This window comes from Polyodon spathula, chromosome 2, assembly GCF_017654505.1.
Source record: "Polyodon spathula isolate WHYD16114869_AA chromosome 2, ASM1765450v1, whole genome shotgun sequence".
Taxonomy (NCBI): domain Eukaryota; kingdom Metazoa; phylum Chordata; class Actinopteri; order Acipenseriformes; family Polyodontidae; genus Polyodon; species Polyodon spathula.
In genome coordinates this window covers 8154291-8171800 of record NC_054535.1, presented here as the reverse complement: position 1 = coordinate 8171800, position 17510 = coordinate 8154291, and positions in this window count along the sequence as shown.

Sequence of the window (17510 nt, the reverse complement as noted above, 5' to 3'; positions counted from 1 at the left end):
ATTTCAGTCTTTGAAAAGCACTGAAGCTCCTCTCAGATCGAAGCCTGGATCTAGGATCAGATCCCTTTAGTACAACCGGCCCCTGAGGCAGCATTGAATGCTAGAGCAAGTGTGGCATAATGCAGATTTAATGGGAAGCATGAGATTTGCCCTTAAAATATATTTCTATAAATGTTGAAGTTTCCCCACAATTTAAACACATAAGATAAATACAGTTTTGATATTAAAATGATACTAGTACTGTATTGGTATAAGAAATGGGTGTTTTTAAAAAAAATATTTTCAGCTTCCATGGATGGATGATAATGTAATAACACTAAGCTACAGACAATGCGTTCCAAACTTTAACCATGTTCCTGTTCACTGGTAAAAACTCAACTTTACTATGAATAAGATCATGTTCGTTATGGTCATTGTTTATTTATTAGTTTAAAAATGTTTAGTAAAACATAACCTTGAATGAGTTTTTGGAAAATTGATAAAGTTTCATAATTAAATACAAATACGAGACACGAGAGTCTGTACAATGTATTTAAACAGACAAAACAATTCTCAGTAAGTAATATATCCTGACTAATTTGGTACAATAATTGTAAAATATTAGTTTTTTTTATTGATGTCTGTATTTATTTGCACAGGGCACATAAGTAATTTTACTCTAACGTTTTAAGTTTACTGTTTCAATTTAAAATGAGAAGTTACACTGTAAGTAGGCAGAAACCTCAGTGTAATGATATTAGTAAATTACACTGCGCTATGGTGAATTACAAACTTAAAACATTTTCCTGTTTACATAAAATAAAGTGCTTTGGACACAGCCATGTAGACCATCCTCATCTATCTCTGTCCAATTGTTTTTTCCACAGCATTACTGTGATCTCAGGTTGTATACAAATATGTTCACTTTTCATTGATCAGTTTCCCTAGCTACGGCATATGCAGCTTCAGGATCTGATCAACATTACCGATCAGTGGGGCCTGATCCAGATCCACGTAGTACAACGCTTTCTCATGATCCGGCTCCAGAGATCCCGGATCCCATCTCGTTTTATTCATTCATTAGTGCAACCAGCCCCAGTTGATTGTCGTTTCAGCTGGGTCCTAGTGGTGACATTTACACTGACAAGTGGTTATACAAATACATTATTGTGAAATAAAAGTTTTAGTACTCCTGCAATGTGAGGGGGACATTTCCCAGTCATTTATAAAGTCAAGGGGACTTTTCCCCTGTGTCCCCTGTATAAATGATGCCTATGCTGTAGACACAGATATAGTAAATAATCACAGACACAAACATATACAAACCCTTCTCAGAAATGACTACGATCATTAAACAGAGGTAATAAAATAGAACCGCAAAAGATGGATCCATCAATAAATAGTCACCTCTATCTGTCACTGTGGCAGGTTTATAGCCAATGTCCATCCAATTAAACCACTAAATGATGTTATTAAAAGTAAATACTTTGTAATTTTACAGCTTCAGGTGTAGTTTAATGCAGCTTATGAATTTGTCACTGTTAAAAAATGTATTTCCAATAAGTATTCCTATGGCTGGACCTTTAATAAATCACAAAAAAGTAAAAAAGTAAATTTAAAAAAAGTAAACCTTGTTGCAGAAATGCCTTTGACTGGAAATAATTTCCTGTAACAGGAAGATCACCTCATTTAGTTGACGTTACATTTTCCTCCTAATGAAATCTAATCAGTAAACCCTTCACACATTAAATGTTATGCGATTCTGTTTACTTATAAGTGACAAGCATATCAGTCTACAGACAGTGCTCCTGTCTGCACTCTGGCCATATCTTTAACAGGCCACTCACACTTTTATATACCCAGTGCTGTAATAATCACCTTTAACTGGACAAGAATGAAATCGCTGGTTAACAGTACAATGACGCAGCAGAGCAACCTCAAAGACAGGTTGCTGTGATGTTTGATACAGTACAAAATCTTACAGTGGTAAGCAAATAGCTCTTTGATCACATAGAGCATTTTTCATTTATACAGGAACAAATATGCACAGGATATAAAGTTAGTTCCATATGCTTGTCCTTGTCTTGCTGACATGTGTGAAAATCAGAGGATATAGAAAATCAGAAATCACAACTGATTCACAAGTAACTCACCTCTGAATTAAAATTCTTAAAGTGTAGCTCATTGTGAAAGATGCCTTGAATGAACATAAACCAACCACGAAAACACAAAGCACCTCTTAAGTATGCAAATTATTTTACATGGGGTAGCTTAACTTATCTGCAAAAACCTCAGTTGAAATGAGTTTCCAAGGCAAAAATATATTTTGGAATGGGCTAACAAAATCTGTATCTTTTTTCATCTTGGGATAGACTAACCAATGGCTTTCAATTACCACTTTGCCTTTCCCCTGAACACTCTATTCCCCTCCACTTGCATTCTTATTTCACTGACCTGCCAGTTAGCTTCATCTATCAGATTTGTTTTCCACTCCTCCTCTCCCTGCAAGTCTTCACCCTCTCTTACAGATGCCACCTCCATGGTTTTACTAAGAAGCAGTGCACCAACAGCTAGCCAACCAGGTCTGCCAAATCTATCTCGGGTGAAGCTTATTCTCTCATCTGAGGAAGTAGCAGCAATAGAAGTATAGCAGCAGCCTCATCATTACTAACAGACACTCATGAAGATAATGTCAAGCTTACAAGAGGTCTTGACGTGGACCATCCAGCACGTCAACAGATTTGGAAAATAACCTATTGCAACATTTATTGATCGGTCCAGTTAGTGTCCTGCTTTAGCCACTCAGCTTACAGAAAGCTTTTGATTGTCAACTGGGGTGGCAGTTATAAATTTAATCCAGGGTGGCCATTTCCTGTCATGGCTTGAGAAGGCAGGTGGAGGTGTTTTATGATCTTCAGAGTCTGTGTTTAATATGATAATACAGAGTTAATGCCAAAACAAATGATGTATTGTGTTTTGAGAAAATGTTACAGACCTTAGCAAAATTAGATGTTCCTCAAACACAAAAGAAACGTGGCTTTGTTCCCAATGAACCAATTCTAAATCTGCTTTATTATTATAATTGTAATCTAGGCATACTGGTTGTATTATTTTATTTACTTACGTTCAGTGCTATGAACATGTTTTCAAAACAAAAGCCCCTTCGATAGATTGTTGCAGTAACATGCAAAAAAGCTCCCACCTTAAATATAAAAGCTATTTACTGTTTCATTTCAGCAAGACACTATCAATCAGTGCTAACTGACTTCCATGTATAGGGCTGTCATAATTTGGGAGTCATCTGCTTAGGTTGTATAAATGGTTACATGATAATGGCTGTCTGGTAGTGTCCCAAAGTATCTTGTGAAAGGGCTAAGTACAAAAAAGGGGTTTTCTTAACAAATTTATTTTAGAGTAATTAAATATAGACAATTTTAAGCCAGTACATGAAAATTAAATATGTAGTGAGTTGCTGCAATGCAAGGGAGACAAAAAAACAACAAAACAACATAACACAAAACAACAAACACCGCACACGGTCCCTTCACCATCACTACCTCCACTAACACCCGTGATCACCCTATTTATACACCTGTGTATACAGAGCCCCTCCTTCCCTCAATCAGCACTGCTACTCCAGTCGGCTTTCTTGGCGGTACATTTTTCTCTGCTTTTTTTCTTCTCAAATAAACCTCGGTCTCTGAGTCTCCAGTGCTGCTATCCCACTCTAACAACATATGTGGCAGGCATAGACGGCTCGTATAAGAGGCTTGGGGTTGGCTAAGCCTACCCCAAATAAATTCCCCAAACCCTCACAAGAAATTGTTCTGACCAACACAAAAAACATTCAGAAGAGAAGATCGATTTTTGTCCCCACAAGCGTGCAAAGCAGGTCTAGCGAACATATTTATTTTCCTACTGCGCAACCGCCACACTGCTAGAGCAGCTGGGATATCAAAATAAACACTGTAGTACAGATACAGGATTTAGTTGCATTTCAATGTCATTGGAGGAGACAATGCTTGGCTGGTTTAATGTCAATTCTTCCCCCCTGATCTGAGCCCCCCCCATACCGCTGCAGGAGGCAGCCAATGAAAACTCTGAATCCTTTTTGCTCATTCCCTTGCCTGGAACATCCTCTTCACAATTTCTACATATTTTCGTAGCCTACTGTCTGTTTTCACGCACCACCATTTTGTGGGAATTTGATAACTGTGATGCTACAGTCAGAACTTCCTTCCACTGTTTGAACAAATTACATCTTTCAGAACACTATTTGTGTTGCCAGATTACGAACGTTTGAAGTTGTTTCTTTAGATTTTTTCAGTACGTCACTCCATTTTCAGTGAAAGCTGGGTTTTTTGAACTACTGAAAAAGTGTCTGCAAAGAAAGCAGAAAACTGCATCTGCCTGCTTACTGTACTCAAAATATGAAAATGAATGGTTTTGCTTACCAGTGACAGTTTTCAGATTGTCAGTATTAATAATTGATTTAAATTGGTGTGAAGTGATGGAAATGATGTTCGAAATTGGTGTAGGTACTGTAGGACTGCAGAATGGATTTAAAGGTTTTAAAAACCAGTGTAGGGATATTCTGTGTTTAGTAAAGGGATTAGCCCTCATCGCTAGGTAGGGTAATTCTGTGTTTAGTAAAGGGATTAGCCCTCCTCGGTAGGTAGGGTAATTCTGTGTTTAGTAAAGGGATTAGCCCTCCTCGCTAGGTAGGGTAATTCTGTGTTTAGTAAAGGGATTAGCCCTCCTCGCTAGGTAGGGTAATTCTGTGTTTAGTAAAGGGTTCAGCCCTCCTCGCTAGGTAGGGTAATACAGTGTTTAGTAAAGGGATTAGCCCTCCTCGCTAGGTAGGGTAATACAGTGTTTAGTTCAGTTTCATTATTATTATTATTATTATTATTATTATTATTATTATTATTATTATTATTATTATTATTATTATTATTATTATTATTATTTTTTGTTACTTTTTGAAGCTGCACTGAGTGTACCACAATAAATGTGTCCAGCTATTTTTTTTATGTTTAGAACCTAATCTGTTTATTGACTACTGGTGCTGGAGAGTTCTTTGAACCAGAAGTAAACTTAACTGAAAGTGACTACAAAGAGTTTAAAAGCACACTATGATCAATATTTAGCAGTCTGATTAAACACGTAAGAGCTTAACTCTGCTGGGTGTAGTTTTAAGTTAGCAGCAATCTAGATGACCAGATATTCCAGACAGGGCAGTTAGCATTCTTGTGTTTCATATATTGGCGACTTGTCACATTTATTTTTTGGCACTGGTCCCTGTGTTTTGGGTACTTGGGTTTCCAGCTCTGCATGGAGCTATACTTCACTCGCCTGCGGTTGCTCTTTGGATTGAGTTTGGAATGGACACTTGCTAAATTAATTCCTGGGGATGCTTTCTGTTATGTGGTTGCTTTGCCTGTTGAGCAGAGCATACGTGGGTTTGCTTAAAATTGAGCGTTATAGGCTGTTGAATTTGTGATGTTAGGATTTATATTTACAGGGAGGGTTAGTGAAGTCTACTTAATTTTTTATGAATTTACAAATACTCACTCAGTATTTTTTATAAGCAGCAACTTCCACAGGTACTGTACCTTGTCAATTAAGATGAAAGATGAAGTGATCAGCAAACACATATGATCTCTTACTAGATCCTAGAAAACAAATCACAAAAATCAGTCCATCTATACCTTCAAACGCTGCATTGCTGTGATATCTTACAGCCTCAAGCTTGGGAAAGCTATTAAACAGACAAGGGGATTGCAACCTTCATTCTCCATAAGGAAGGCAAAGCTGCAGCTGTTCTTTATAAGTCTTTATTATCACACATTCACCCTATTCGCTGTGCCATACATTGTTAGTTTTACCTAAGTAGTGGCAATTGGACAACATACACCTGTAAAAGAATGTAAGTCATGTTGGAGTTATACATTTGTTAGTTAGTGAACCCGATAAATGACAAATTAGTTTAACTGCTGTAGGTAGGCATTTATATTATTGATCTGGTATGAGTCAATACCAAGTGCTATAAAGGATCATACAACGCCATCTGAGTAGAAAAGGATCAATACGTACCCTTGATTTTAAAAGAAAGACAAATGTTTTTTAGTAACAAAAATAAACATGTAATAAATAATTTCATTGATAACCCCATCAGGAAATCATTTTATACTGACACAATTAATATCACATTAGGACATTTTTGTGGCCCATATTTCTTGTTGGCAATGGCAGGCTAGCAATGTTTCCCATAGAGAACAATTTAGTGCTCCCTGCCTCCATTACATAATGCCCCCCGTTGCTTAGGTTTGCAATCAATTATTTTAAGAGTATAAAGCAGGACAGCACTTAATTAAAATTCACTTTCCAGTGAACAGATATATTGCTGTGATGAAAGGCCTGTGCTTTAGCTTCGAAGTTTCAAAGCATCTCAAGCCACTACATACACAGTGTTACAGAGGTGAGGAAGTTATGAAACTAAACTAATTAAATTCTTTCATAATATCATTATATCCATTGTTATTTTCTACAGGATAGATAGTCCAAATAGTTTTAGCTTTTACTGCATAAAAAGAATCCCCTATGGCTCCCAGGTCCTAATTCGAATCCTTTAGAACACTGTATACAGTATGTCCTTATCCCCTGGCCAATGGCCTGTAGCACTGCTGCAGGAACAGCATGTGCTGTATACAGGGGTATATAGAGCCTGATGGCTGATTTTCTGGAAAATAGTCTAGTGATACTTGTTGCTCTTTCAGTCCAGACTTGTCGTGGTCAATCCTTTGATAATTTCTGTCCCTTTCAGATTTGTAAGATCATCAATGCCTAATACAATAACTATGCTGGGGTTGAGGCGAGATTTGAGCAGCTGCTAGGTTAACCCTGAGTCGCTCACTGTCAATGCCTGCTCCCAGTTTAACAGCACACACTGGCTTACGTGAGGATTCCCCTCGAGTAACCCAGCAGGGCAGAACCCTCTATTTTAGCCAGGACATGCAAATGCAGCAAGAAATACTGCTTCATATGGTAGAACAAGTACTGTACCACCAAAATAGCCTGCTACATAGAGCTAGCCAGTCGAATCAGGATTTCATTGAGTGACTCATCCCCAGCCAATCCTCAACAGTGGACTGGTCTAAAGCTCATAAAGAACTAAGAATATTAAGAATTTAGCACAGCTGAAAGTGTTATAGATGTTACATGAAAGATATCATCCTATTGATTATTCGTTATTATTCATTATTTTTGGCATTGAATGGATAATGGGACACATTTAAATGAGCACATTTAACTTTAAAACATTTGCCTTTTGTTTTGGTGATAAAACACCAGCAAAACCGAACGCTTCTACAAACTGTAATTATCTGTGGAAGGCAAGCAATATATTAACTTAGGTTTTTTTTTTTTTTTTTTTTAATTTTGGAACAAAAATTACATTTATCATTTGAGTTCATAAGGTCGTACAGTAGCCTACAGCACAGAACGGTGGAACTGGTACCACAGCCTGCAGTACATGGGTAGCAATGACTGATTACACTATGTAACACAATTTTTGTTCCTGGGTAGTAAGTGTTATTTTCTAACTGCTTATGCCTCAAAAGTATAGAAAATGGCTATTATTCCCCACAAACTTTGCTTTTGTGACCAGGACAGTGATATTTTGAAATCCTATTTCCAATGAGAAAATGGGAATAAAGTCAGAAAAAAAACAACATATGAATCCAAATTAACATGTATTTATACTAGACTAGATTTAGAAGTGAGTAGTTTTTCCTATACTGTAGCAGCCCCCAGAATCATGTTCTCGTTATACTGGAAAAGTCCAGTATATCCTGGTGGAAGCACTCGCCTTGCTCCTCCGACATGCCCTTGAATTTATCAAGATAGCATCAAGGATATGGACTTTGAGGGACATCCTACACATTGTGCCATAGTTCTTCACCAGAGTCTCAACCAGCTCCACATAGTTTTCGGCCTTGTGATTGCCCAGGAAGCCCCAAACCACTGCGACAAAGCTGTTCCAAGCCGCTTTCCCCTTACTAGTGAGCTTCTTGGGGAATTCATTGCACTCCAGGATCTTCTTTATCTGTGGTCCAACGAAGACACCGGCTTTGTCTTTTGCCTCAGACAGCTTAGGGAAGAAGTCTTGAAGGTACTTGAAGGCTGCCGACTCCTTATCTAGAGCTCTGACAAATTGTTTCATAAGGCCCAATTTGATGTGCAGTGGTGCCATCAGCACCTTCCGGGGGTCCACCAGTGGATCCCACTTGACGTTGTTCCTCTCCCCAGAGAACTCCGCTGTGGCCAGTCCCGCCTGTGGTAGTGCGCCTTGGTGTCCCTGCTGTCCCAAAGGCAAAGATAGCAGGGAAACTTGGTAAAACCGCCTTGGAGACCCATCAGGAATGCCACCATTGCAGCTCTTGATGCCATCTCAGAAAAATGCAGATATGTATCCACTTAGGCAGCTGGAACTAAACTGAACTGGTGGGCTTAAGACCCCTGTATTTATACTACTATTTATATTACTGGAAAGTTCTAGAAAGTTCTAGAAGTTACTCCAAGTTTACTCAGCACTGAATCGATCTGGAGTGTTCTGGAAAATAGGATACATTTCAAAATATCACTGTCCTGGTCACAAAAGCAAAGTCTGTGGGGAATAATAGCCATTTTCTATACTTTTGAGGCATAAGCAATTAGGAAATAACACTTACTACCCAGGAACCAAAAAAAAAAAAAAAATGTGTTACACGTTGTTATACTCGGCTGAAAGATGTTAGTGTTACAAATAGTTTTCTACTGGTCTAGTGCTTCAAATATTAGGAATTTTATAACGTTCACAACATGTATCAAAATCGTACTTGGTGTTTGTCCTTGTCAGTGCCAACATTCAGGGGAAAAAGTATGGTTAGCAAACTTTGTGGAACACCAAAATCTTGTAACAGATGTACAACTGATAAATCAGAACATAAACTTTGCTAACCATTATTATGTTTGGTTTTCTATATGACAGGTATGTTTTTAACTTGATTTATCCTCAAATTTGCAAAGGCATTGCTGAAGATCACAAGCATGAACATAAAACAAAGGCTGCAGCTTGTAATGGAAACATGTATTTATTCCCCCCAGGATTTATTATGCTGAAGTTACAGCAAGCAAGTAAAAACAATATGACACAGGGCTTTTCATTTAAGTCAGTATAGAGGGTTATGCTTGTGTGAATCTACCCACTCTCCATGATTTAGTATGACTTATTTTGTAAGGAACTTCCTTTTTAAAAAAAATATTTTGTTCAACATTGCCTTCTTTATTCCCCAAATTGGATTTGACATTGCACTAAAAGGATTTGATGTATGAAACAGAATGAAGTGAGAGTTATTATACTTCTTCATCATGATACAAGACAAGGGTCTCCCCCCTCCCCCATATTTCTGCCACAGGTGCACATGTACATTTTTATTATCTGTTTTAAGTGGAAGCAAAAGAGCAACCAGAAAAAACAACATTATTTTCCCTTTGCCTGACCCTCAATTTTAAGTATTTTGTAATTGACTCACGTTTTTAATAATGCTAATAATTATTAATTGAATAAAAAAATTAGAACACATGACGCACATAAAAAGTGAAGACAATGGTTTCTGCCGAACAAAAGATGAAACTGGCACCAAAGCTTTAATACAATTTTGCACACATTGTCAACTGAAAATATGCCAATGCCTCCCATTCCTGTTGTCAATGGAGATGATTTCTATAAAAAAAAAAATAATAATAATAAAAAGCACCAATGTGAAGTGGCATGGTTGCATTTTTTTCAAAGCTAGTACAGGAATGGGTTTATTTTCTTGTTGTAAAATGGGTAAAGAAATAAGGTCTTGATTGAAGTTGGTATACAACAGGACATAGAAATACCACTTTGGTCGATTATCACAGTTTTTTTTATTATATCGCAATTTGGTACAGTACCAACAGTAAAAAAACAAAAACAAAAATTGAATTAAATTGATCTGAAATGTCCTGAAATTAAATACATGATATTAAATCCCTATAGTGTGCTAAACACTGGACATTTTATTATTATGGGGATGTAATCTGTTATAGTATTTGTTTTGCAAATCTGTCTGTTGCCAAACACAATATTCCTGGAAAGGATTATTCTCAGCAGACAGTACGCCTATCTAAATACACTCCAATAAAATACATTTCATTGTGTTTCACTGTAAGAATTTTAAACCACTTGAGGTGAAAAATGTAAATGTGTTGGCATGTTCTTAATTTAATATTGACAGGAAGATAGGACGCAGTACAATATTTAAAAAGCAATATCACAAAAAAATAATAAAGTCGTATGTACTGACATTATGCCAACTCTCAAAAGGAAAGAATACACCCAGAGAACAGTAGCTAGCTTTTAAAAAGCATATTATCTTTACTTGGGATCAAATTATGTTAATATCATGATAATTCCTTTAATTGAGTGGTTCTGTTGTTTCCAGGGTCTCCGCGGTGGAACCCTAGCTGAGTTGTAGCCAGGATGTGCCTGTAAGACCTTGGCTGGAACTCCACAATGACTGAACTTAATGAAAATCATTCAGATTGTGGCAGCAATGTGCAATGAGTTCAGCCATGTATCACACTGACCTCAGCAAGCGCTACTGGGTTACAGGTTTGATGCCGGCAATCTGATAACTTTTTTTTCTGGTCAAAAATACAAGTGCCAGTGTATATAATTACCAATTTTTTCCCTTTGTTTTTAAACCAATCTTTTTAGCCAACAGACAGTAGTCACAGAACACTACGCTGCTCGTCTGGTGTTCTCTCTGACTCGCTTCTCCCATTCTACTTCACTGCTCTGCTCACTCCACTGGCTCCTGATCACTGCTCGCATCCAGTTCAAGACTTGTGTATTTGCCTACCGATGCCTTGACCAGACTGCACCCAGCTACCTCCAGGCCCTGATCTCTCCCTACACCCCTACCTGACCTCTCCGCTGTACCTCCTCTATGCTCCCCTGCCTCCAGAGCCCGCTCCTTCTCAACCCTTGCCTCGCCGTGGTGGAATGACCTTCCTACGGGTGTCAGGGCTGCCCAGTCCCTGACCACCTTCCGGCGCCTCCTCAAGACACACCTCTTCAGACAACACCTGGAAAACTCAACTCTTCCCTTCTGGACAATATAGCACTCTGCCTTTAATGCACTTTAACTAGCACTTATCTGCTCCCTATTTTACTGTATTCAATCCTGCACTTAACCCAATCTGTAGTATTTTGTATTTCACTTGCACTTGTATCTAACCCTGATGTAACTATCAACACTGTTAACACATTTGGGATCTATTTTAATGAACTAAACAGTGGCAGATCTTAATATCAGATCAACCTGTTTTATGCAGACAATTTCACCATGGTCCCATGAAATTCCTCTTAAAGAGAATTCATTGTACCACACATTTTTTTCATCAAGTGACCTGTTGCAAGAGTCCTGTGAGTCATTTTATCTCATTAGTCCCTTCCAGCTGTAACAGTGTATAAGTAGGACATTGACATTTCAACTGAGTTATCCTGGATAAATAAGTTCTAAAAATATAAACACACGGAGGAGTATGATTGCAGAGGTTAAACAGTCAGATTGCTACAGGCAATCATTCAAAAACACACTAGGAATCCTGACCTCCAAGAATTGAAGCATAAAGAAATATCACAACTTTAGTTTTTTTTTGCAAGAACTGTGTGCAGTATAAAGACAGAACCATCAGAAGTGCCAAGGTCAGACAGTGACAGAAATGTGGGAGGCTGTCGAGGATATATGACCTAATTACAGTTTTAATACTGTGGCAATCCCTTTACTGTGATAAACCTTTACATTGAGAGATTGGGACAAACTAAACACATGGAATTTAACCTGAAATAACGTTCCATGGAAAATCAAGGTACCGGTATATGAAACATAAACATGTTTTAATTTATTCTCTCATTTTGTTTTAATTGCATTTTAAAAACCAACATTAAATTATGTGCAATTAAAATGATGCCTAAAGAAGTGTATTGATGAAACACTGTGACAGAAAGAATTTATCTTGGTTATAAGATACTCCCTCCTCTATCTCCTCTGACGACTTTGCCTCTTTCTTCTCCTCTAAAATCTGATATCCACAGACTCTTTAACACCTCTTCCTCCCGCACTCGATCCAACCTCAACACCCTCTGTCTCCCCTACTAACTCACCCTCCTTCTCCTTCTCAGACTCTGACCTCTGCTCCCTCCTCCAGGGCCACAAACCCACCAGGTGTGCCCTGGACCCCCTCCCCACTCACCTCTTTCAAGCTGCTGCTCCTGCTGTACTCCCCTTCATCTCCTCCCTTCTCAACACCTCTCTCCTCCTCTCAGGCAGTACACCGCCAGCTCTCTGCTTTCCTGTCTAACCACTCTCTGCTCGAGCCTCTCCAATCCAAACTTTTCACAAGTTTTTACAAAGGAAGATACTGACAACATGCCCCACATGTCATCCAGTTCCTATCCAGTTTTAAATAACTTTAGCATAACTGAGGCAGAAGTGTTAAAGGGACTAGGAGCTCTTAAAATAAACAAATCCCCTGGGCCGGATGAGATCCTCCCAGTAGTACTCAAAGAAATGAAAGAAGTAATTTACAAACCGCTAACCAAGATCATGCAGCAGTCTCTTGACACAGGGGTGGTACCGACAGACTGGAAAATTGCAAACGTAATACCGATCCACAAAAAGGGAAACAAAACTGAACCAGGTAACTACAGACCAGTAAGCCTGACTTCTATTATATGCAAACTTATGGAAACTATAATAAGAGCCAAAATGGAAAATTATCTATATGGTAACAGGGTACTGGGAGACAGTCAACATGGTTTTAGGAAAGGGAGATCGTGCCTAACTAACTTGCTTGATTTTTTTGAGGATGCAACATCGATAATGGATAATTGCAAAGCATATGACATGGTTTATTTAGATTTCCAGAAAGCTTTTGACAAAGTCCCGCACAAAAGATTAATTCTCAAACTGAACGCAGTTGGGATTCAAGGAAACACATGTACATGGATTAGGGAGTGGTTAACATGTAGAAAACAGAAAGTACTGATTAGAGGAAAAACCTCAGAATGGAGTGTGGTAACCAGTGGTGTACCACAGGGATCAGTATTAGGTCCTCTGCTATTCCTAATCTACATTAATGATTTAGATTCTGGTATAGTAAGCAAACTTGTTAAATTTGCAGACGACACAAAAGTAGGAGGAGTGGCAAACACTGTTGCAGCAGCAAAGGTCATTCAAAATGATCTAGACAAGATTCAGAACTGGGCAGACACATGGCAAATGACATTTAATAGAGAAAAGTGTAAGGTACTGCACGCAGGAAATAAAAATGTACATTATAAATATCATATGGGAGATATTGAAATTGGAGAAGGAATCTATGAAAAAGACCTAGGAGTTTTTGTTGACTCAGAAATGTCTTCATCTAGGCAATGTGGGGAAGCTATAAAAAAGGCTAACAAGATACTCGGATACATTGTGAAAAGTGTTGAATTTAAATCAAGGGAAGTAATGTTAAAACTGTACAATGCACTTGTAAGACCTCATCTTGAATATTGTGTGCAGTTCTGGTCACCTCGCTATAAAAAAGATATTGCTGCTCTAGAAAGAGTGCAAAGAAGAGCGACCAGAATTATTCCGGGCTTAAAAGGCATGTCATATGCAGACAGGCTAAAAAAATTGAATCTGTTCAGTCTTGAACAAAGAAGACTACGTGGCGACCTAATTCAAGCATTCAAAATTCTAAAAGGTATTGACAGTGTCGACGCAAGGGACTTTTTCAGCCTGAAAAAAGAAACAAGGACCAGGGGTCACAAATGGAGTTTAGAAAAAGGGGCATTCAGAACAGAAAATAGGAGACACTTTTTTACACAGAGAATTGTGAGGGTCTGGAATCAACTCCCCAGTAATGTTGTTGAAGCTGACACCCTGGGATCCTTCAAGAAGCTGCTTGATGAGATTTTGGGATCAATAAGCTACTAACAACCAAACGAGCAAGATGGGCCGAATGGCCTCCTCTCGTTTGTAAACTTTCTTATGTTCTTATGTTCAATCTGGTTTCCACTCTGCTCACTCCACCGAAACTGCTCTCCTGTCTGTCACTAACTTACTAAACTTCTTTTCTTCTCCACCCCATCTTTCCTATCCTCTGATCCCCCTATCTTCATTCCTCTGGAATCTACCACGCTGTCTCCCCCCTCCTCAGCCAAGAACCAGGGAGTAACCCTGGACCACTGCCTCTTCTACTCCCTGCACATCTTCACTCTAGCTCGCACTTGCCATTTCTTCCTGAGCAACATATAAAGAATCTGACCCTTCCTCACCAACTACTCCATGCAACTCCTCGTCCAGGCCCTGGTACTCTCCCGCCAAGACTACTGCAACTCTCTGCCTCTCTCTGCCTCACTTCTCCCACGCTACTCCACTGCTCCGCTCACTCCACTGGATCCTGATCAATACTCGCATCCAGTTCAAGACTCTTGTACTCGACTACCGATGCCTTGACCAGATTGCACCCAGCTACTTCCAGGCCCCCATCTCTCCCTACACCCCCACCCCACCTCTCCGCTCCACCTGCAATAGAAGACTGCTGTACCTCCTCTATGCTCCCCTGCCTCCAGAGCCTGTTCCTTCTCAACCCTTGCCCCGCAGTGGTGGAATGACCTTCCTACAGGTGTCAGGACTGCCCAGTCTCTGACCACCTTCTGACGCCTCCTCAAGACACACCTCTTCAGACAACACCTGTAAAACTCAACTCTTCCCTTCTGGAAAATATAGCACTCTGCCTTTAATGCACTTTAACTTGTACTTTTCTGCTCCCTATTTTACTGTATTCAATCCTGCACTTAACCTAATCTGTAGTATTTTGTATTTCACTTGCACTTGTATCTAATCCTGATGTAACTATCAACACTGTTATCTGGATAAGGGTGACTGCTAAGAAATATAATAATAATATTATGTTTATAATAATAATAATAATAATAATAATAATAATAATAATAATAATAATAATAAATCTCCCTCCCGACCTGAGAGGGCGCTGTGTAAAGAGAACAGAGTGCCCCGGACTGGAGGGTCTGACAATTCATTCCAAGGGAAAGGGGGCGGAGCTATGGTACACCAAGTCATTGCCCCAGAAGGGAAGCGATGTGGCAACTGCAGATTGGAGGAGAAATTGTTGCATTCGCTAACCAAGGGGGCGTGACTGACGGTACAAAAGGGGACATGGCTAGGTGATCTGTTTCGTTTGTTATGGTTAAGAGCAAACCGCTAAAGGAGAAATGTAAAGGAGACGTGTCTAATTATTTTTGTTTGTTCTTCTTAGATGGCTAACACGATCACGCTTAAGGCCAGCACCAAACCTGGACAACACTTCATAACTATACACACATAAATTGTATTTCACCACTTGCACTTCAGCGCTAACTCTGGACATGTGGACACGTGCGTGTCTTTGTGTGTGTTATGCTGTGTTTATTCTTTCAGGACTGTAATCCGTTGTTTTGAATATAAAAAAAATAAATGTTTTCTGTTTGGATCATGAACTTTTTTGTCTGTCTTGTGTTTCGTAATCACATCACCACTACACCTGCGTAGTGCAAACCACTTTGCCACAAACGCATATTAATATAACAAGTTACATATATTATACTGGATTATACCATTTCAAAGGAGTTTTGAATTATAATAATTTTAATCATATATTATTATTATTATTATTATTATTATTATTATTATTATTATTATTATTATTATTATTATTATTATGTGTGTAGAATTGCTATTTGTGGGCTACAAACAACCTAATATGAGACAGGGAGAAAACAAGACAACTAGGGCAAGGGAACTTTGCTGTCAAACAAGTTACAGATATATTTAAAAAGCTCTGTGAGCAAGAGTACATCAGACATGTTAGTTGGACAGTTACTGCATATTTAAAATAGGGTGTGATTGAAGTAATAAGGAAATCTGCTGCAGTTGACACAAATAAGGCAGAGATAAGCTGTATTTAAAGACCAATTACCTTAACTTTATAATGAGGATTTTTTAGTATATCAGTGGACATTATTATTAGTAGTAGTATTATTATTTAATATTTCAATTTTTTCTGCATTTAGCTCTGCTTGATGCAGAGCACCATTCCAATAATGTAAAAAAGCACCAAAAAGCATGTCTTGCCAAATCTGTTGTAAATAACAAATTTTGGTCTTATTGTGTGGGCTGGTCCCATTAGACCGCACAGCCTCACTGAACAGGAAGTTTCCAGTCGCAGTCAGGAATATCCTGGTAAAACCTGTTAATACATACATATTAATGCCTAAACCTTGTCCTTGAAGGCTCTAAATGGTCCAGTTTTTGTTCTAATAACCCATTACTGATGCAGGTTGTAAATCAGCATTCCTTCCCTGAGCTGGTTTGGAACAAAAGTCTGGACTTGTTAGGGCTCTTGAGGAACAGGTTTTGGCACCCCTGCTTTAGACTGCTTTCCTAAAAGAGAAGATTCTAATTTATATACAAATAAATCAAATGGTCTGTAAAACACCAGACATTAGAGACATCATACTCTTTATACAGCTTAGCAAACATGCATGCACTTCTCAATGTCTAGTATTCATAAGAAAGGGTTGAGATGAAACCCTAAAAATATCATAGAAACACTACAATCACGGAAGACAAGGATACAGTCTTATAGGCTCTTGCAGACAATGGACATATTTAACCACTGCAGTACCAGTACAGCCAGCGCAGCCCACAAGCTCCACAGATATTAATGTCACTTTGTTTAAATTCAAAATGGAAATTTGCTAAGCCACTTCAATAAACTGTGTGTGTGAATGGGTATTAGTTTATTGTTTACTGTTGGATTCTCTTTAGCATTTACTTATCCTGTCTTTCCTCAATTAGAATTTATGTTTGATTTATGGTTGTTTATTGTAAACTATCTAAGTAATCTATAATGCTAACAGTTTCATCACAGCTGCGTACTAAGGCTTATGCGACCTCATATTACATGCCTTCTCTGTGCATGGTAGTACAATACACTTACTGAATAGATTTTAAATAGTTTATACTCAGGATCCTATTTACCACTCTGCTCAGTATCCTAGGGTAATTGTTTGGTAGTACTATGTCTAACGCATCTAGTGGATTTGTATGCTTGCAATCATCCTCAACAAAGTGGACTAATGCTGATGAAAGAAATCATTCTTCTGAAACTACAGCTGACATCTACCCAAACTAAAAACACTTCTATCGTCCCTGATGTTAATTTTTCTAGAATCACATGATTGTTATTCATCTTTGAGACCAGAACCTCATCGTGGAACATGTGATACCACTGATTGTGATAAAAGACCACTTGGGACAATGGGGCTAAATGTGGGATGGCAAACACAGCAGTGATGATAAAAACTGAACAAGCCCCGACTAGCAGCCAGATTGCTCGAGAACTGT